The following is a 23,001-nucleotide window of genomic DNA, read 5'->3' on the forward strand; positions in this document are numbered from 1 at the left end:
ATCATTATTACCACTATCACCATAATTTTCATGGCAAACACAGTTCTATTTTTTTCATGGGAAAATTAAAAATTTCTTAACTTGTAGGGTTGATATTAATTCCAGGAAACATTCTGGAGTAGGATGTGGAGTGAGCCTATAGGACTAAAGTCATGAAAGTAGTTTATGTTAGACTAACAAAATTGCTTATTTGAAAATGATATCAGGCAAGCAGATCAGAAAAATACCAGTGATAAAGGGTAGCTGAGTTTTATTAAGACCTTTGATAAGATTCCTCTGATAATCTTTTGAAAAAGATGGATAAATATGGGCCAAGTGATAGTACAAGAAGTGAAATAAATTTTCTAAAAGAGTGATGTTTATTTATTGAATTAATATCTAACTTTTAGGAGCATAGAGTGCAATGTCCCAGAATCCTGTAAATTCCATCATTTTTATCAATGACTTAGTTGAAGAGGTCACACTTATCAGATTTGGTGATGGCAGGAAGTCAACCAGAGGGTCAGTAACTAATAGAATCAAGGCAAGAAATATCTGGGCAGGCTGGCAAGATAGACTGAATCGAACAAGAAAAAATTAGGAATAAATGCAAGGGTTCTGTATCTGGGTCCCAGGTAGCATCTGTACAAGCATGGAGTGGGGGTGGGCAGGTGACACAGTTCAAGAGCAAGTTTAAAAGAGAGTTGGGTGATGGAGGCTAATTCCAGCAGGTCATAAATGCAAGAAGTTCATCAAAAGATTGATGGAACTTGGGGCTTCAGCAGAGCTGAAAATCTGCATGTTATTACCTGCTGCTGAACAGCTGAGAGCAGTCCCCCCAACCTGATAATCTTTTACTGTTTACCAAACCTTACCTTTGATATGTATATCTGCTTTGCTAAATGGTAAAATGTGTGAATAAAAAGCCCTGGGTCTGGAGACTCGGAGGTGCTTAGTTATTAGAACTAAGTTTCTGTCTGGCACCCCAAAATGCCTTCCAAATTCATATTTTTTCTCTAGCCTCTTCATTCATTTATGCACAGCCCCTTTTCCAGATTCCTGAGTCCTTGTAGATGTGGCAAAGATCCCAGCAGTTGGAATTTTTTTTTCCAGGTGATACTAAACTTAATAGGTATTACTGGTATAGATTCCTACTTCAACCTTACAAAGTTTTAATAGAAATATGAAATGTAAAATGAAAGAAGTAATCATCTTACTCTACTTGGTGCTTATTAGGCCTCCCTTGACATTTTGTGTTTTATTCATTAAGAATGGAGAAAATAGAGAAAACTGGAGCTAGAGTGATAATGATAGTGATAATGACACGGAACCAAGTGGCATATAAGGCAGGATGGAGGCTGGAAAGGGCACTGACTAGGGAATGGGGAGCCAGGTTATGCTATTAACTGGCTGTAAGATTCCGACCAAGCAAGTATTTCTCTCTGGAGGTGATCACAGGCCTTGCTGGGTAGAAACACAGAGGGTAGTGGTTGGCTGGCCTGTTCTCTTAAGAAAGTTTTGTGCCTCTGGTTAGGCTACAGTAAAGGTGGATTCCTTTCTCCCTACCTCACCCATCAAGCAAAATTTTACATTCTTAAAATACCATTGACACTTGCAAATTATACCAATTCTTTCCCTTGGGAAATCATAGGGGCCTGAGTTAAAACTTAGCCTTTCCTGCTAGCTTTGTGACCAAACTTTCTGAGGCTCACTTTCCTTGTTTGTGAAGTAGGGTTAATATCAGGTTCTGTGTGATATGAATATTAAGTGAGATAATGCATATACAAAATATAGCACAATCTGGGTCATGAAATAGGTGCTCAATTAATGGTATAGGTAATGTTACTACATTGACTACCACCATCCCTCCTCTTTCTTCTTCCCCCTCCTCCTCTGCTGGCCAGGCACTGTGCTGGTTGCATGGGGAAAAGATTGACAGTCCTGCCTGAACCAAGCTTACAATCTAACCAGCACTGTCCAGTGGAACTTTCTGCAATAATTGGAATGTTCCACATTTGTATTCTCCAATATGGTAGCCAGCAACCATATGTGGCATTTGAGCATTGGAAATGTGACTGTGGAATGGAATTTTTAATTTCATTTAATTTTGATGAATTAAGGGAAAATTGTAATAGTCCCACGTGAAAATAGACTGCCCAGCTCTAGACACCTTTCAGGTACCTTTCTGAGACTGAGCAGTCTGAGCAGAATGAAGATGCATCAGAAGGGCGATGTTCATAAAGTACCGGTATAGTAGCTGGAAGATTCTCTTATGTGCCCATTCATCACATTTAATTCTCAGGTGCTGGGGGTGCAGGGCCAGCTGTACCTTCCTGGAGATCACAGTTGAGGGGGGGATATGCAGATAACCCATTTTACCATAGGGAGGTAAGTGTATGCCAGGGGCTCCAGGTAGAGCAGAAAGAGGTCTCTAACCCAACTGAGTAGTCAGGAAAGGATTCTCAGAGGGACATTTTAAGACCTGAGCAGTTTTGAATAAGTAGATTTCATAGTGGGGGCTCAATCGACATTTATTTCTTTTACAGCAACAGGTTATATTCCAGGGCCACGAATCCCACTGCTGGTGGCAGAGGTGGCTATGAAGCAAACCAGAGAGAACTCATTGCTAGGGCCAATTTGTTTTTCTTTGAAATTTTCCCCTTTGCGTCTTTTTGTATTGCCTAATTCAGTTTCTCTCCTGTGGCCACATTTTCTTCACCTGAGAACATTTTTTTTAAAAATCATGTGTATAACCTTATCTTTTAGTTTTATTCATAGTCACTAAACATGAGTGCTTTTGGAAGGTGAGCCGTGGTGAACTCTGTTACACCGCAAAGTGATATCCACTCACACTGTGGTTTGGTTGTGGAATTTGGAGACTTAGAGGAAACAGACAGCTCTGTGATTATGGCCAGTCTGTGAAGAAGCTGTTACGGATTGGTTGGCCTGGTTGAATCTGGCTGGTAATGATGCACATTCGTAGGAGTGAGGGCTGTTCTAATTACTTTGGAGGGAAGGGGAAATCTTAAGCTCATATATGAATTTTACACAATAGTTCAAAGTTAATATGTGACCTCTGACCAGAGAATTCTGCAACTGGCACATGTTCACATTGTGTCAGTACAGTTTCATACGTGTGTGTGTGTAAAACAGGATTACTGTGATGCCTTCTCCAATGAGACCAGGGAGATGCTTTTGTGGTCTGGCTTGGTTGTGTGAGGCCCTGGTCTCTGTGAGTCCCTAGAGGTTATCTGCTTTGACTGTGGCAGAGTTGCCTCTGCTGGATGGAAGTGTAAATTTCTGTAGCCTTTCCGACAAGCAGCTTGTCATATATACCAGAGGCCTTAAAACATTCATACCATTTGGCCCAGTGACTCTACTTCTGGGAATTCTATTCAAAGGAAGTATTTGGAAATGTGTGCCATAGACTTTTCCCCAGGAATGTTGTACAGTTATTTGTAGTTGCTAAAGACAGGAAACTACTTAAATGACTAACAACGTAATACTACGCAGTCATGAAGCTGATGTTCATAAAAGACATTTAGCTACAACATTAATTAGGAAAAAAAGGGAGAGAAGCCTTAGCTACAGAGGCTAAGAAACCACCTAGGAGTCAGACAGCCTGGGTTTGAATCTTGGCTTTGCCACATACTAGCTGTGTGACATGGGCAAGTCACTTGAACTCTGTGGGGTTGAAAGGCAGTATTTGCCAAAAATACTGGGGTTGACAATACATAAATGCTTGCCTTAGAAAGACTTCTGAGGATTAAATGACACCGTGAATATAAAATACTTAATACCTGCAAAGTACATGTTAAGCACCCAATAAATGTTGGCTGTCTGTCTATGGACTGTAAGACTTCAAGGAATAAAAATAGATGGAAAGAAAATATGCCAATATATTGACAGGGTGGAATCTGGGTGATCGAATTGTAGGTGTTTTGTTTGGTTCTTTGCACAGTTTTCAGCTTTCTAAATTTCCTGCATTCGGTCGACACAAATTACTTTTATACTGAAAGAGTTTCTCACAATGATGTAATTCAATAATATATATATATTTTAAAGAGTGTTACCCACAACAAAAAGGCACTTCTCTCTTCCCCCTCCCCATCCAAAGGAGAAGCTAGAGATAGCCTTCTCCCCCAGAGATCCTCAGAGGGTAGAGCTGCGTTGTGGCTTCCTCCCCTGACAGATCACACAGTGCACAGCCCAGAACTCTGGGAGTACAGGGTTGGCGGGATCCTCTGACACATGTTGAAGGTGCTCTGAGGAGAGTTTGGGTAGGGGCAAGGAACAGATGTCCTTAGCAGTTTCTCCTGTTTCCTAGAGTCTAGATTCCAAGACATTCTGATGTTTATCATTTCCCCCCACGTCCTGGTTGATCTGAACTAAACACGGACATAAAATGGTAAGGTGGCAAAGATTCATCTACTGACTCGCTACCCCCAAACCCCTCCCATAAAAATACCTCTAATAATGCCTACAGCACTATGCCCAAACTTTAGGCATGATTGGCAAAGAAGATATTTAGATGGGGGTACAATGGGAACAACAGGAAAAATAGCTTAGTTGCAGCTGCTCTATTTAATGAGTATAGTTTATATTTGGACGGAATTTTTGGCAAATACTGCCTTTCTAACACCACAAATGGTTAAGTTCCTCCCCATGGTAGGACGTATCCCTGAAATGAGAAGGTTATAAAGCACAAAGGTGTGTGTGCATGTGCATGTGTGCATGTGTGTGTGGCCAAACAGTGATAACATTTGCCCCCTAAGATCTAATGTCCTTCATTCCTTCATTGACAATTCTGCAGGCTGTGTTTTAGTTAGAGAATCCCAGGCACCGAAATAGGATGACATTCCCAGGACTGGACCAAATAGGAAGTCCCGGCCCTGTGTCCTGACCATTGCCCCTCATCAGTGACACCCCCCCACCCCTTCCCTGGTCCACACCTCCAGAGCCTAGGTGCATTCCCCCAAGCACCCAAAATAAAAGAATAACAAGGCCGTCTCCCGGACAGGGAGGTCATCGTATGCTAATGAAGCCAGAGGAAACAACCGCGTGGCTCCTGCAAGGAGTGCGCCCACGGGCTCGCAGGTCTCCCGTGCATCACTGCGGCACAGCCACCAAACCCCGCGCTGCGGCAGACCCTCCGGCCTCCCTCCCGGGTAGGGGCAGGCGGGGAGGGGTCTTGCCCGCCACTTTGAGTTCGGCAGCCGGTTGGCTGGCATCTGGGTGCTGCCTCTCGTTCTGGTCCCCTGCCTTCCACTGCAATTATGGCGGGGATGGAGGCGGCGCGTCAGAATCACCTGTAGGGCTTTTCCAACTCCACAGGCCCCCTCCCCAAATTCCAGCCCACTCCTCCTGAGGAAGAAAATATCCGAATCTGCAGGTGGACTGGTGGAGTTTTCCAAAGCCCACAGGTGATAGTAGAATGTGCGCCCCTCAAGACACACACAGAAACAAACACACACACACACACACACACACACACCCGCCAACACACACATCTTGTGACCCGGAGTCTAAACAGGTCAGCTTTGCATGCTCCCCGTGACCCTTCTCCCCTTCCCAAGCTCCTGTTGGTCCAGATATCCGTGTTTTCCTCAGCTTCCCTTTGAGCTCCCTGCCCCAGGAGCTTCGCGGGGTGCCCAAGTCCCCAAACCCCATGGGACCCGCACAGCTTGGGCGGTCAAACAGTCAGACGTTAGGAAAGGTGTTCCCCGCCCCTCGCCGCCCCGGTGCGCCTTGGCGCGAGGACCGGACACACCAAAGAGCAGGGTGAGTGCAAAAGGGGAGACATCTGACCAGTTGCTTCAGCAAACTGCCAGGAGCAATGCCGCCTCCCGCCCGCACACCTTGGAGGTTTGGAAGGTGCTCCCAACCCGGGAGGAGGGAGCCGATGCCTTGCCCCGTGCCACTCCGGCGCCCTCACCCTTCCAGCGGGGGATCTCCTGCTGCAGGGACTTTGGAGCAGGTGGCACCCTCAGGGTGGGCGCAATGGCCTTGGCTGCAGGTCCTCCCCCCTGGCCACGAGACCAACTCCCGGCTTTGCCCTCCTTTTTCAAGTTGCTGCGGCCCACGTCCCCTAGCCCCAGCCCCAGCCCCAGCCCGCTGAGCCAGCTACTGTCTTACCTCTCGCCAGGCAACACTTGGTTGCGCGGTTTCCAGGAGCGCTCCTTCCTCGGGGCTTATTCCCTTACTTGGGAGGAAAGAGGAACCAAAAGACAGAAAGGGGGACCGAAACCGGCGTCTGAGCGTCTTCCCGCCCGCGCAGCCTGCTCGAGGAGGGGGTGGCAGCCAGAGAGGGCGCCGCAGAGCTCGGCGGCCCTGCTGGGGTTAGACGATGCCTGGGTCCTCTGCCTGCTGCTCCGTTATCCGATGGCCCCGCAGCGGTCCTCAGCGGCTGCCCGCTAGTACGGCACTGCGGCGCCCTGCCCCTAGCGGCTTGGTAAGTCCTGCTGCCACTCTCAGCGCTGAGCCCTGCCCCCGGGCCCAGAGCCCGCCCCTGCCACACGCCCGCGTGTGCGCGCGCGTGTACACACACACACACACACACACACACACACACACACACACACACACGCCAAACACGCTCGCGCTCATGCAAATATAGGAATGCCCGTGTGCCTTTGGCGCAACATGATTGGGGCACTTCTCCTTGGTAGGGCTTCAGTTTGGGAGGAGGCGTTAGAAGCTTAGGGGATCCGAGAGGATGCAGCAGCCCTGGGGCTCCGCAGGGCGCCAGAGGCCCACTGATTTGGGGAACGGTGGAAAACTGGTTGACAAGTAAAATACCCACTGGGCATTTCCACATCTCAACCAGGTCTAGGCTGTCGTAATACCTCGGCCCAATCAGAGTAAAAAGAAAATCAACAAGTTCTCGCAGCTTCTTAGGAACTAACTGCTGTGTCTCTAGCCCCCAAATGTATGACATCTCTGACCTTGGAGGCAAGGGATGGGTGGCTGACCGATATGAAAAGATTACCCCCTCCTCAGATATCTTGGAGGCCAGAACAAGTCTCAGAGACCGGGGCTTGTTGGTTCCTTCTTTGCTGTTAGATGACCTTGAACTGTTTCCTCGCACAGCAGATAGACCACATCTTATTTTTAAAATGTAGACAGGCACAGAACACGCACTGGGGTGAGGGTTAAGGGATGAGGGCCAGCGTTGGCCAAGGCCCCAGTGACTTGCTGCTTCTTGTCTTTCCAGGACGTGCATGTCCACATGGGGCAGTGGTGGTGGTGGTGACACCAACAGGAAGTCACACCAGTGGGATGACTTCTGTCCATGGCACACCACATTTAGAGTCATCAGGAATTTGGACTCTCATCTGTAAAATATGTAGTTTACCAGTTTCTGCAGCTGAGAATTCTTTTCCACCAGCAGGCCGTGAAGGTCCCCGAGTCAGGATTACAGCCAAGAAAAGCTTTCTGCAGATGCAGAGGCGCCAAGGGGCCTTGGGTGTCTGGGTGTTTGGGGAAGAAGCCTCAAACATAAATGTCAAATGGCCTCAAGGACCCTGATGATGGGTGTCTATATTGAGTCATTTCCAGGCAGACTTAATGGGGTGGAGGAGGAGCTGGGGCTCAGAGATTTCCCCAAGGTTCCAAATGGCAATGGAGGCACAGCCAACACTAGAACCCTGTATTCACACTTCATGCTACCATCCACTATTCACATCTTATTCTGTTACTCTGGGCTGGTGCTCAAAGCTCCCTGTAGCTAGACTGAAATAATCCTGGTGAGGGGGCTCTCAAAGCTCTTCTATCTTTACTTGGTTCCCTTTCACTCACTGACTTCTTCGTTTCACAGCTACCTATTAAGCTCCAACTATGTCTTCACTTTCCCTGACTCTAGTTTTGGGCCTTACTTAGGAAGAAAGAGGAACAGAGAGACAGAAAGGGCTTAGAATAGCCTTTGGTAGAGGAGAAAGCTGGTCACAGCCTTAATTGATATATTTCATTGTGCTGGTTGGGTAGATGTGAAACACACAATCCTTGTTTTCTAAATGTACATTCTCTGTGGAGGAAAACATTCACATGTCATAAAAAAAAAAAAAAATGTTCTTGCCCTGTCTAGCCTTGACTCCTTCTAAAGAAGGAGAAAGGCAGGGAGAGCCTATATTTAGCTGAGCATTTTGGTGCATTTGGAGATGCATGCTTGCAGTAGGGGTTGGGGTAACATTGAATTGTTCTGCCTATTGAAACAGGAGGGAAGTTGAATGGGAGGAATAGAGAAGACACACAGAGATAGTGTGGAGACTTGTCTTGGCTGGGAGCGTATTGAAGAGTAATGAGAGAGAAACTCCCAGAACAGGACTTCCCAAGCAAGGATTTGGAGAACAGGAATACTTGCAGAAAATAGTTTGCTGAGGGGGCAAGGGGAGCTATGAAGTCTCTGTTCTCCAGTCTCCCATGAAAAAAATCATTTGTAAAGGCAATGGGAAGAAGCTCCAGGAAGACCAAGTTATGATGACTGAGACATTAGGGAGGAGGTACATTTGTGATGGGATTTGAAAAGAGGAGTAGGGACCTGACACAAAGATCAGCAAGCAAGGACACTTTAGGCTGAGGGAAAGCAAAATTATGGAAGGAGGACAATTCATGGTGAGTTCTGGGCGGTCAGTGGAAGAAAGGAAGATTGGGACACCCTAATGCTGTTCCTAGTCATAGTCCAATGCCCTGCCAGCAGTGTGGACTTTAGGCTTTAGTATTTAGGAGCTTTTGAAGCTGTGCATTTTGTTTGGTTTTGACAGGGAGGGGCTAGAGAACAAAGATGCCAGCTTTCCCAGGTAAGGCCTTCCTGGTCAGAATGGGGGTTGGAGGACCTTGAGGTGGGAGAGAGTTTGCTGTGCCCTCATGAGGGTCCAGCACCCAGGTGGTACAGGTGGCTCACTACATGGGGTGCCCAGCCGAGGAACTGAAGTCCATCCCATACTCCCTTAGCCCAGTCATGCAGCCAGCCTGGAGGAAAGTGGTCTTTTCTCTAATTTGCAGAGGCTTGGCATGGGCTAACAGAGGTGCTGGCTGGCTGCTGAACTCTATCTTTGAAAAGGCTGAAGCAAGTGAGGGTTTGTTGAGCATTTATTGAGCAAACAAGGTAAATGGGAAAGAGTCTTGAAGGCAGGAGTAGCTGTGAGCCTGAGCACTCCTCTGCTCTTTGGGACACTCCAGGATGCGCCGTAGGGGACAGAGGAAGAAGCTTACTTATCCCCCTCAGAGCATTGGCAATCTGTGTCGGCCAGGAAACACTCAAACCAGGTAAGAAGAAGCAATTAAAGACAGTATAATTCAAGTGCCAAATTGTATAGAGCAGATTCTCAAGATGTAAAAGACCTCCTCTGGGCTTGAACAGTCAAGGAAGGCTTCAGAGAGGGAGTGGTTTGGCTTCTGAGTGATGTGTGTGTTGGCTATGGATTGGAGAAGAGAGTTTTGAACAAAAAGCCAGAGAGAGGGAAGCCAGAGGCTTCTGGGCATGGGTTTTTAGCCCCCCCCCCCCCCCCCGCTCCTGCCTGAGCCCCCCCACCCCCCACCCCGGACACCCTAATGCTATTCCCAGTCATAGTTCAAGCACTCTGATGAGTCATCCTTGTTTCTGAGAGACAGGGCATTTCTAGATGTTTAACTGGCTCAACACTACATTCCCTGAGACGTCAAAGTTGGCAGCTCAAACTCGCCATGTTGCTGTGGGAACATATTATCCAAGACAACAGCTGATGCCCAATCACCATTGCCAAGGCAAAAACCAGAGCTGAGTCAAGTACCTGTGTCTGGAAATTTTATGTTGGACTGTCTCTGACAAGCTGGGTGTATAGTGCACCGCTGAGATCACAGGTGGGGTCATTGACTGGGGACCAGGAGACCTGGGTTCAAGTCCCTAATCAGGAGCTCATTTTGCGTTTCTGGGCCTGTTACCTACAAAACTAAAGGAATACACCAGATTATCTCCAAGCTGCCTTCCACCTAATATTTCATATAGGATCCTTTCATTTTATCAAACAAATCCAGGCTGGGAACTGATACTAGCCAAGTTCTGACCTTAATTCTCTCCTTCACTTTGATTGTGGAAGTCAGCTCTGCTCCTCCTCACAGCTTTGGCATGGACAGTTGTAAATCCAACCTTGGGAATGTAGACAGGTCAGCTCCCTCTGTGGGCCTCAGTCTTCTTATTGATAAATAAGGGGATTAAAAACAGTCTCCACTGCCCTTTCTCACTCTGATACTGTAAATTCTATGAACTGAACAACTTTTAAGTACTTCCCCATAACTCGGTGGGACCCCTCCACAAGGCAAACTGGGAAAAACCCCACAATAAAACTGATAAGCTTGGAAAAAAAGAGAAGTCTTGAGGTTTAGTCATAAAGGAGGGTGGTTAGAGGGCTGGATGAAAGAAGGTGAAGGGATTAAGCAAACACACACACACACACACACACACACACACACACACACAAATCCTACATAATAAAAGCCTAATATGCAAATCAACCAAATGGCGCAATGACAGGTGGAATGACCTGTTGCCAAGACAGGCACTGATCACCAGGGGGAAGATGCTTAATGCAGGAGCTGCCCCCATCTCCCAGGCCCCATGTTGGCCAAGGCAGGTGCCAGTGGAGACCTCCTGATTGCTCCACCATTTGCCCCACAGATCGGCCCTGATCGCTGGCCAGGCCTAGGGGCCCTATCCATGCCCAAATTGCATGTACCAGGCCTCTAGTATATACACTGAGTGGCCAGATTATTATGATCTCTGAACTCATAATAATATGGACAATCAGTATATATATATATTTTAGAGGCCTGGTGCATGAATTCGTGCATGGGTTGGCTCTGGCCAGCCTGGTCAGTGGGAGGGGACATGGGCAGTAGTTGGCTGATCAAACTATTGGTTAAGGGGAAAATTTTCATATTAGCCTTTTGTTATATAGGATATACACTGAGTGGCTAGATTATTATGCCTTTCAGAGATCATAAAAATCTGGCCACTCAGTGTATATAACATAGATACAGACAACAATGTGGTGAAAACCAGAGGAAAAGCAGGTGGGGTTAAGGGAGGTGGGCAAAGGGGGGATAAGTAGGGACAGAAAGAGACTTTGTTTTGGGTGAAGGTACACAATGAAGTATGCAGATGATGTTCTGTTGAGTTGTGCACTTGAAACCTGTATGCTTTTATGAACCAACATCACCCAATAAATACAATTTAAAAGAAAGACTAAAGTGACCAAAAAAAAAAAAAAAAAAAAAAAAGAAAAGATTAACAAACAGACCATTTATATGGAGTTGGAAGAGCTAGATCTGTGTCTAGAAGCCTTCCTTTCCTCTTCTGCAAAATGGGGCTAGTACTAGTAATATCTGTACCACTGGGTGAGTGACAATTAGATGAAGTGTATATGAAAATGCTTTGCATGTTTAGAAGTGCTGTGCAAAAAATTATAGTTATTAAAGCTAGTCTGTTCCCCTAAATTAGGCTATTAAAAATAACAACACCCAATTATATTATTTTCTCATTTGTCTGCTTCCTAGGAAGCAATGATTCAGGTCAGCAACTGTCTCCACACTCCTAAGGATAGTAATATTTTAACATGAAAACTTAATAAAGGAGCTGCTGTATTTCAGGACTAACAGGCTGCAAATCTACCCCCTGCCTAGAATTCTGCAATGTCACTCAAGTTGCTCACATTGGATTTCTCAGGAACTTGGATTGGGTTTACTTGAAAATAAAGGACACAGACACTCATCCAAGATTCTTCTTTGATTACTGCCTGTGAGGAAAGGAATGGTGGAAGAAGACAGGGGAAGTATGAGTAAGTAGGGAGAAAGAGAAAAGCCTTACTGTAATATTTTGGGCAATGGATGCTAAACTTTAAGCTTTAATGAGCTTGTAAAGAGGCTAATTTTGGTTCACTCACATTACTCTGGATCTGTTTTCTGTTCAGCCTGGTCAGGAGACACTGCTGTGGAATTCTCCAGTGCTGTCCCCGCAGGGGGGATGGCATGTGCGCCCTGGGGAGAATCAGAGGGAGGAGGAAGGGTTCTAACTCCATAAATGAACATATGCCTCAAAACCTGCCCAACTCACAAACCTTTTGAGAGGATCAGTCCATGTTTAGAAATAGTGGTCACTTCTTAATCTCTTTTTATCTAATTTTGGGGACAAAATGTCACAAAATGTTAGAAACTAAAGGAGCTCCTAAGTGCTGCACTTCTCTAATCCATTCTTTCCATTTGCTGCTGCCAGAATTACTTTCTAAAAGAAACTCCAGAGTCCTCCCTTTGCATAAAAGTCTTAGACTTTTCATCCATAAAATGGGCATAGTAATACTTATCAGGCATAGGTTTTTGCAGGGGTTAGAAGACATATTTATAAAAACTTTAGCACAGTGTCAATCTCATAGCAAGTTCTCAATAAATAGAATTATTGTTATTATTGGTTTAGGATAAAGTTAATGTTCCCTAAAATTCCCTCCTTGGAACCTTACTCATCCACTTACACTTCCTCTTAGCCCCATAAGGACTCGGAACGCATGCTGACTGACTTCATCTTCCACACACCTGGCACCCACTCCTCTCTGTATGCTACTCATGCTGCTTCCGAGGCCAGGAGAACTGTCTTTTTCTCTCTCTGTTGCTCTTTTTATGGTGCTACCTCTTTTTAAAAAATATTTTTTATTGATTTCAGAAAGGAAGGGAGTAGGAGAGATCAAAACATCAATGTGAATCATTGATTGGCTGCCTTCTGCACACCCCTACTGGGGATCGAGCCCACAACTGTGCCCTTGACCAGAATTGAACTCAGGAGCCTTTAATCCACAGGCCGAAGCTCTATCAACTGAGCCAAACTGGCTAGGGCTATAGTGCTATGTCTTAAAACCTCTTTGAAGTTAATTATCCTCTTTCCTATACTCCCATTGAAATTTGTTTATAATTTATTCTAGTCCTTAACCCCAACTGCCCTACCCTAGCCCTGGACAGCAATTAATATCCCATAGACTATAACTTAATCACCTTCCTATCACCCACCGAGTCTTGTACAAGGTAGTGGATCAATAATATTGAGTTGAATTTAAAGAAGGCCTCTGGATGTCCCTGTTTGGCCTCAATCCTACCATTGAGGGAAGGTTTATTCCCATGTTCAAATCTTCTCCAAGGCTGCCATTCACTGAGAATCTACCATGTGCCAGGCACTGTGTGGAGTAGTGTGTAACACCCCCCAGAGCCATGTGGGGAGGGCATCCTCAGCCTCACATTACCCAGACGTTATTGCTCAAGTTCTCCCAGCCAGTAAGCACGGAGGCTGGTATTAGAAACCAGAAGCCTCTGTGTGCAGTCTCTGCTTCTTCTAAGAGAGCTTCTTCCACATCGAGCTTGCCTGAATTTCCATTCTACAGCATTTGGGAACACAATAGACTTGTATTACATAAAACTGGTTTATTGCTGTCCAGCTGCATTTTTGATGTCTTTGTCGTGATTCTCTAGATAGTTGTAGAGCAATGCAATGATAAAAATAACTATCTATTAAGCATGCATGTCTTTAGCAACACATTAATTCTATAGAAATAAAGGTTACTGATTCCACTCAACAGAGAGTTTAATTGGGGGCAGCTACTGGCAGAGGAGTACTAGGAGTTGGGGATAGTCAGGGCAGAGGCTATTTTCCAAGAGGTATACAGTTTTTGTTGCTTTAATCACCAGCGTACCAGCTGAATCTCAGCTCTCTCCAGGCCTATTGAGTGAATGGTGGAATTTCTTTTATCTCTCTGGCCTGCGCTCTGACCATTAATCCATGATCCATACACATGGTGTGGAGTGACAGGTAGTCACTGCCACCTTCTCCCACCACCAAAAAGACATCAGAGGAGAAAAAGGAGGGGCATGGCACCATGGCCCTATAGCAAACAGATGGAGCGTTTCAGGAGATGAGACTTCAGCCCGTCCAAACCAGCAGGACTAGGTGTTGTTCTCAAACAGCATGAATCAGACTCTTCTGAGTACTTGCTAAGATATATATTTTGAGCATCGACCCAAGAACCAAGAGGTCACTAGTTCGATTCCTTGTCAGGTTATATACTCAGGTTGTGGGCTTGATCCCAGTAGAGGGTGTGCAGGAGGCAGCTGATCAATAATTCTCTCTCATCATTGATGTTTCTATCTCTCTCTCTCTCCCTTTCCATTTTTCTCTGAAATCAATAAAGATTATATATATATATATATATATATATATATATATATATATATATATATATATATGATATATATTCCTAAGCTTTATCCCAGACCCAACTAATCTGCCTCCCTGGGGGCAGAGGCCAGAACTCTGCATTTTAAACAAGTCCTGCAGGTGACTCACAGGTTGCTGAAGTCTAAGCACAACTGCCTGTGCTAAGCTCCTGTCAGGGATCCATTTCAACTGCAACTGCTCCAAATTAAACCTGGCTTTTTCTCAGTATCAGCATCCACAATAAATAAAGAAGCCACTTAAAATTTCATTCTATCACTTCCCACTATTGCTCCTTGTCCAAAGTCTGTTGTGTAGTTTGACATATTTCATATGTCTATTTTATGGTGTTTGAAATAAAAAATTGCCTTCACAGTATATCTTTATTGCTTCCTGTTACAGTGTTTTCCTTTGCAAATGTCTCAAGTTAGAGCTACATTGTCAGTTACTCTTCTTACCATGCTCTATGAGAACGTGTATTTTGAATTTCAAGCAACACTTTCATAGACATCCAGAACACAATATGTTCTTAAGGAAAGAACCACCAAATTTTAAAATATATTTTATTTATTTTTTATAGAGAAGAAGGGAGAGGGATAGAGAGTTAGAAGTATCGATAAGATGGGGATGTGCCAGCAACCAAGGTACATGCCCTTGACCGGAATCGAACCTGGGACCCTTCAGTCCACAGGCTGATGCTTTATCTACTGAGCTAAACCGGTTAGGGCACCACCATATTTTAAAGTGTGTTAGTTTTTTTGTTTGTTTGTTTGATTTTGTCTCTGAGAAAAATATTTTTACAATTGGCCCTAGAAGGGATATAGATTGGGACTATGAGTTTTCCCAAATCATCTTCTCAGAGAATTATGGCTGGTTTTGTAACTGATTTGATCTAAAAATTGTTTCTAGATGTTCTTGGGAGTTTTGCCAGCTGGACATACAAATTAAAAGTGCAGAAAGTGGATTCTAATTTTCTTATTTGTGAATTTGTTCACTTAACAAATGCATCTTGTGCACCTTCAACGTATCAGGTGCTGTGCTAGGCGTTGGGGGTTCTGACAGGAGCTTCCCTCTTTGTCCCCAAGGGAAGGAGTTCATGGTGAGAAGGGTACTGTGGGGTTAAGATCTAAAGGAGAGAGAGTCAAGAAGTTAGTGAAAGAAGCAAGAGAGAAATCCTGAGCATCTACCAGGAGTTCTTACTATTCATTTATACGCTGAGAAGAGATACTCAGGACTTTGAACTCCGTAACCGGAGTGATGCAACCTCTGCTGGGCTATGCATGCACACAGCAGATGTCCCCTCAATCTTTGTGACAATAGCAAAAACTCATTTCACTGTGCTGGGTGTAGGGGAGGGTTGGAGGCAGGGGAAATTGACTAGGGCCATTTTTCTAGTGGGTGAGGGGCAGGGGATGTTAACTGAGAGGTAGAAGACAAAGAGGATCCTGCCATTCTAATGTTTTATAAGGGTTGGGAGCTCAAAGAGATTCCTAAACCCATTTCCTGCCACTTTCTTTTGTTGGTCCTGGTTTTGCCCATTGGTATTCATGAAAACAAAATGCATCCCTTCTTTATGACATCTCTGCAGATGCTTGATGGCAGCTTTTGTGTTTCTCCTCTCCTCCTTAGAACATTCACTCATCATTAATGCTGGTGTCCATCCAATAAGCTCTTATTTACCAAGCATTCTTTATGAGCCTGCTTTGCCCAGGCACTCTGATAGCTGCTGGGGGTACGGAAATGAAGAATGGGCTCTGTGTTTAATGGAAGGATTGGCTTGTGGACAAATGACACCATAACCTCATAAGTGATCTTGGAGAGAGAGGCACAGGGGATCCAGGTGAGGTGGGTGGGTAGAGTGCGGCTGAAAAGAGACTTCTCAGAGGCAAATGGCAATGCCTAAAAATTGTCTTCAAGGCCACGCAAGGCCTTCCATCTGCTCTTCTGTGACATGTGGGGCCTTCGGACAACTACGGGCAGTGGTAATCCCAGGATCCTTCCCAGTGGTATGCTAGAGACAATGGTGTCCATCTCTTCCCAATTCTGCATCAGTGACATTATGTGGGTAGTCTGAAGTCAGCCATCGTGGGAATGTGTACACCCCTGAAATCCACAAATGCTATAAATCAAGCACTCCTGTCCAATTACCACCAAGCTGGTTGTAAAACACTAGCATATCATGGTCCTACAATCCCACCCCATACTTCATGCATGGTAGAAACTAACACAGAGACAATGAAGACATGGAACTTAGCTTCTGGTCCTAACATGTAAATCGTTTACCTACTTTCCTACCCCTACCTTTCTGGCTCCTAGGTAAACTCTCCCTGGAGACTCTCATAGTGATACCTGCTCTTCATTGATTCCCTCAGTAGAATCCCTACTGAGTGTCTAAGGACTGGTGGGTGTGCCACTATGTTGAGAACCAGTTAGCAGGTTTCTGATGATGGATAAGAAGGTAGAGACTGCTGCCCACACAGCTCTTCTCTAATGTTCTTCCTGGAAATATTATTACCATTGAAGTGTAAGCTTGAGTCTTCCTCTTCAGGTCTTGAGGCAAATCTTGAAACACATTACTGCAGGCTTTCAATATCTTTGCTGCCTCATGTCTGATCATTAAAATGTATATAAATTTGGACATCAACTCCATGATCTTTTCATGATTATTTAATATAGAAATAGCCCTAACCGGTTTGGCTCCTTGGATAGAGCATCGGCCTGGGGACTCAAGGGTCTCAGATTCAATTCCGGTCAAGGGCATGTACGATGGTTGCAGGCACATACCCAGTGGGGAGTGTGCAGGAAGCAGCTGATTGATGTTTCTCTCTCATTGATGTTTCTAACTCTCTATTCCTCTCCTTTCCTCTCTGTAAAAAAAAAAATCAATAAAATATATTTTAAAATATATATATAGAGATAAACAGCAAAAAGATGTTGTTTGTCCTCTTGCTTTTGGGTGGTCAATGGAGATGGAGAAGATTCTCCAAATTGAGCTCCAGAAGCTGAGTTGCTGTATACTAAGAAGCACAAAGCATCACTGGATACTCTGTTCTAGATGACTGTCTGCTCCTTATATTTGAAAAGATTAAACTCAAAACAAATATACAGGGGCATTTTTTCCTCAATGTGAGTATTGATGTTACCTCATCTCTGCATCATTAAAAAATAATAATAATACAAAATAAAGGGAAGTGTAGGAACTCAGCCAGGTTTCCATCAATCCACAATGTCAGAGTCAGCGTATTTTGTTGGATTCTGGATGCTTATTTCTAGAGTTCTCTTCTGCTGACAATTAGATTTAATAGTCGTTTAAAATATTGATTTATATCATTTAGACCAAGCCTTATATTTAATTTATTTTTATTTTTATTGATTTCAGAGAGGAAAGGAGAAGGAGAGAGAGATAGAAACATCAACGATGAGAGAAAATCATCAATTGGCTGCCTTCAACACACCCCCACTGGGGAAAGCACCTGCAACCCCACCATGTGTCCGTGACTGGAATCAAACCCAGGACCCTTCGGTCAGCAGGCCAATGCTCCATCCACTGAACTAAACCAGCTAAGGCTATATTAATTTTTAATCTTCTCTGGGCTGTCAATACTATTGAGAAGACAGGGAGGCTAACAAGAACACGCACCATGTGCCTGTTGTGTGCACTCTCTCCTGGGCTGTGCCATTTTTTTTTTTCTTACAGTAGCTTTTTAAAGGAAAGACAGGACACTAAAGCTCAGGGGAGTTAGGTGAGTTGCCCAAAGTCAATAGTTTGAGTGGCAGTGGCAGGAGGCAGGTGTAGTTCTGTCGACACCAAAACCCCGGCTCTTTCCACCTCATTGCTTCTCCTCATAATGCCTAGATGCCTTCAAACACAAAGGAAGCTGATGCCAAACCTCACTTCTTCCCAAACCAAGAGGGGCCTCCACTGCTCCTTGGGTGAAGGTGAATCCAGGGAATGTAGTCAATGTCCTCTTAGATGATAGGCATTTGGACAGAGAGTGTACCTCAGGTCTGGGCCCTAACAGGAGTGCAGAATTGTTTCTGTGGTTGTGAAGCAGAGAGAACCAGCCCAAGAACAGCTGGGAAAAAATCACATTCTCACAACTACTGATATTAACTCATTACCTCCTTTGCTCTGATTACTTTGCTAGGATAATTCTCACCCTGATCCTGTAAGAAAGGAATTATCCTGAACATTACATAAATGAAGAAACTGAGCCCCAGAGAGCTTCTATGGCTTGGCCTGTGCCACACATCTGGGCTTATCTTGAACCCAAGAATGTAAAGATCTAAAACCTGCACTCTGTGTTCTATGAAGCTATTTTCTAAAGGCAAATTTGAGTTCCAATTTCTTTTTTCTCTCCCATTGTAGAACCAGGTTAAGATTCTTTTGTATATGAGTTGTTTGTTACCTTTTCTTTTTTTTTTATCATCCCTGCTTTCATTTTTTTAATAAAAAAATGGAATTGAATCTGAGATCCTACAGTCCATAGGCTGTTGCTCTATCCATTGAGCCAAACCAGCTTGAGTCCTGCTTTTAATTTATCCTTATATTTATCCCTGACATTTTCCCTACCATTGTGTCTTTTTCCCCTAAGTAGCAACAACCATCTGGGGTCATCTTTGATCTCTTTCTGCAGGAGCACAACATGTTTTCCCTCCAGTTGAAGCTGCTGACCTCCCCTTCCACAACTGGACCCAGCAGAGAAGTATATTCACAATGAGCATACCTAGATGGTTAGGACAAAATAAGAAATGGTAAATTTTGGTGTCCTGCACAATGAGTGAGATTTCTTGGTAGAAAATTTTGAAGTATTTCTGGACCTAGTCATGGCTACTCTAGCCTCCAAAAGGACTTTCCCGGAAAACTATCATATTGAAGGAATAAACAGATTGGTCTTGGCTAGTTGAGCTGTTCATCTTCCTAGAAATGAGGCCTGGGGAGGTGACACCTTCAGATAGGATCTAATTATTTAACCCTATCAGACTGATTCTGTACCAATAAAAGCAAGCATTTGAAATATTACCACCAATTCAACATGTCTCTGTCTCAGCTTGTCTTCTCATATCCCACAAGTTTGCTTTTGCACTTATGCTCCTTTCCACAGATATTGGCTCCCATGATGCACAAAGCAACCCAAGCCAAAAGCCTCGGGACCAGTGGGACTTCCCTTCTCCAGGGCCCCTTCCATCGTCAGTCCCTTGACAATGACAATTCATTTTGCTTCCTTGTTGATTTTCAAATCTTCTTCAAGAAAGGCAGATTCCTCATTACTCTATGTCCTGCCTTCACTTACACTCACATCATCTCTTTCAAGATGAGTGTCCTAGTCATTATCCCTATGACCAGCCTAGTACAAATCCAATCCAGACCTTCTGCCCATAGCCAGAGCAAACTCTCCAAAATGCAAAACTGGTCATATTGCCCTCCTGTGCTTTTATCTTTTACAACCTCCCCAATACTTTCAATGCAAAATCATAAACTCCTTTGTCCAACCTATAAGACATTTTGTGAATTGGCCCCTGCTTACTTTGTTTTGACTCATTTATCACCTCTACCCAGTCCTATCTACATGTCAGGCATTCTGAACCACTGCCTTTGGAGCTTTAAGTAGTAATTAGCCCTTATGACTCCCCTACACAACATATTTTATACTCTTTTTCAGGTGAAGACTCTGAACCTCAAATCACAACTGATAAGCAGCAACATTTGATTTTATAGAAGAGTCTTGGTGTTTCTGAAGACCAGGGTCTCTCCGAAAGACTAAGAGAGGCTAGCATACTTTGTGGAGGGTAGTGGGCCTGCAATGTTGGAGACTGAACCACCTCTACTCAGAAAGTCCTGACATCATCTTGCTATGGCCCTGTCCTTTATCTCTGAGCCACATGATTTTGTAGATGTGAGGGGTGACTGAGCCCCAAGATTAATAATCACTGCAAATTTCACTGTGGCCAAGGAAAAGGCACACCATTCATCATGTGAACTATGCTCAGATTCCATTGCTTGAATTTAATCAGACTAATGAACCAGCTGGCTTCCTTTCTAAAGTGATTTCTGCTCTTTCCATTACAGAATAACAGCCCAGCAGGATTTGAAAGAGAGACAGGAGAAAATTGGAAGAAAAAACACCCTCCAAGTTAGCCAGCTGATGGGTTGGCTGTGCTGGCGGAGGTGGGGCAGAGTGTCCAGGCAAGCCCTATCACCTCTAAGCTAATGTTCTGAAGGAAGAAAGTTTTTTAAGTGTAGAAAAAGATAGTTCCAGGTGACTTTAGAGGCCAGTTTTTCAGAGGAGAGCAGCCAGGGTGTTGAAGGATAATAAATCCAATAATGCATCCACTCATCTAACATTTATTGATGCCACTGTGTGTCATGGGCTATTCTAAACACCGAAGATACATCAGTGAGCCCAACATGGGATTTGACTCAAAATATCAAGGGCATTTGTTTTCAAATATTTTTTAATCACAAGAATCCTTTGTTCAAATCCAGCCTTACAGATAAGCCTGATATTAACACAAAAGACAAACCTCTGTGACCCCTGATGAGGCTCCTCTGAACCTTAAGGCCACAGAGATGACAGAACAGGACCAGGAGCTGGGGACCCAAGAGCTGTCTTCACACATTTGATGGGGGTCCTGACCACCCATTGTGGTCTTGTGCTAGTCAAGACTTTATTAGGAAACAGTAGAAAACTAAACTAAATCTCTGAATCATCAAACTCAGAAAGAGCAGAGAAAGGGGTGGCTCTTGGGAGCAACTGGAACCAGGGACTGAAAACCACCAGGTCTTAGTCTCTCTTCTTTCATCTCCTCCTCCTACTACTCTACCTCCTCTTGCCTTTTTCCCTTCTCCTTCTTCCTCTCTTCCCTCACCCCCTTAGTGAGTATCCATGCACTGTGCTAAGAGGCAGTCTACACTAATGCCACTGATTGGTCCATCCCAGTCACTTGACATAAGGGTAGTCAACCAATCTGGAGACTGGCTGGGGGCTACAACTTGGTTTGCCTTGAAAAGATAAGCTGGGACAAATAAATGTCCTATATCTGAAAACAGGAGCTGAGAGACACAGAGAGGAGTTGACATTTTTGGGGAAGTGAGAGAAATACTTTTATAGATTTGGGGTCTGGAATGGCCATTCTGGATTGGATAACCATAGGTTTCAGTTTGTCCTGAAGAATCCCAATTTATCCCAGTATAATTATGGCTGTCTCCTTGAACTTTCATAAGTTTCTACTTGGGTGAACATTATCTGATGGCCCTAATTATGGACCATAATAATATGTGGAATAGGAGAAGGGAAGAGAAAAGAGAGGGCTGGGGTCAGGCCTTGATGAACCTTGTGGGTCAGGCTAAAGAGGTTTTATTTAATGGTGAAGGCAAATGAGATTTTAAACATGGAAAGTACAAGATCAGATTTAGCTTTTAAAAAGATCACTCTGATATAATGCAGATAGCAGATGAGAGACAGGATGTAACAGAGTCAAGAAGATCAGCTGGGAGGCTGGCTGAACAATCTGGGCAAGAGATAAGGTGGCCAGAATTAAATAGGGTGACTGCAGAGATGAGAAAAGCAGATATGTTCAAGAACTATCCAGGAGGAAGATTTGAAAGTGTTTTGGGTTTTTTTTTTTGTTTTTTTTTTGGTTTTTTTAAAGACTGATTAAATTTAGGGAATGAGAAAGAAAAAGGTATTAAGGTTGAATAATGCCTTTCACCATGAAGGCGTTGCTGGTGGCAGAAAGATAGTAAATATAGCTTTGAACACATTTGTTTTGAAGTTTATCAAAAGTGGCAACTGAGTGATTGGTGATTGAATAGGGCTAGAAATGCTGAGTGGGGAGTGGTGGCTGCGGAGGTAGCTTCATTCATGGCAGTGGGAAAATCACACAAAAAGGATGGTAAGCTGAGGAGGAGAAAGAGTGGAAGACATGAGCGCTGAGGATAACATTCAAGCTCTCTGTGCCTTTGTGTCTCATATTTCACCTTGCATTCTGGTTATATTTCATCTTGTCACTTCCCACCACAGACTGTAATCTGTTTTAAGCATGGCACACTTGTGAACATTGACCAATAACCGCAGCGCCCTTGTGTAGCAGATAGTTAATGTATATTTGGTACTAGATGATGGAAATTAAAAAAAACAATAACCATGAGACTGAGCACCATATCATTGATACCCTTAGGAGAGCATGTCCATGTGATGTGTTGAGAAAGATGCCAGACTGCAGTGGTCCATGGAATAGGGGGTGAAAGTAAAATGAATCAGAAACTCCAGCTGCAAACTGGGCTGCCCCACTTTCCATGGTCCCATCCTCTCCCTTCTCACTGTTGAAGGCAATATTATTTTTAATTATTCTTGACAAAAAGCCTTGAGATATCCAGTCATTTAGAAGCGGGAAACTGTAAATGGGAATCAGACTGTCTGGGTTTTCCCCCACCAAGTCCAATGCCCCCAGAAGAACGACAAGCACCAGGATGTAATAGGAAATGTGCTGTATTTGAATCCCAGCTTTGCACTTGGGAAGGGCGCCGTTTAGATAGCTTAGAATAATGGAAAAAGCTTTGGAATTTTAAATCTGTTCAACCTGTTAAACTGTAAAATTTCAACATCTCTGAATCTTCATTTACTCATTATTAAGGTGACGGTCTTTTCATTTGCATAGCTAATCCATGGTAGGTGGAAACAAGCTCACAGAGTCATTTGGTTAGTAAGTGATGGAACTGGGATTCCAACCCAGGGCTCATTGATTTTGTTGCCTTTGAACTTTCAAGGGCACTCTGCTGCCTGGCATATGGATAACTT

At 44.2% G+C, this 23,001-nt stretch overlaps 2 protein-coding genes across 8 annotated transcripts in view; both read right to left on the minus strand.

Annotated features, from left to right (window-relative positions):
- DGKG (diacylglycerol kinase gamma) overlaps nt 1–6,493 on the minus strand; it is a 197,368-nt gene extending 190,875 nt beyond the window's left edge. For 5 of the 7 annotated variants that reach the window (XM_084871807.1, XM_084871806.1, XM_084871803.1 and 2 more), the window contains exon 1: nt 6,115–6,491. The gene's annotated coding sequence lies outside the window, so the exon portion shown is untranslated. Of the gene's footprint in view, nt 1–6,114 lie in introns of all 7 variants that reach the window. The other 2 variants (XM_084871804.1, XM_084871805.1) reach the window with 2 other exon arrangements.
- LOC311616480 (uncharacterized protein) overlaps nt 1–23,001 on the minus strand; it is a 360,599-nt gene that overhangs the window by 206,350 nt on the left and 131,248 nt on the right. The gene's annotated exons all lie outside the window — the stretch shown is intronic.

Source organism: Pipistrellus hanaki (genome assembly GCF_964339955.1).
Source record: "Pipistrellus hanaki genome assembly, chromosome: 2".
Taxonomy (NCBI): domain Eukaryota; kingdom Metazoa; phylum Chordata; class Mammalia; order Chiroptera; family Vespertilionidae; genus Pipistrellus; species Pipistrellus hanaki.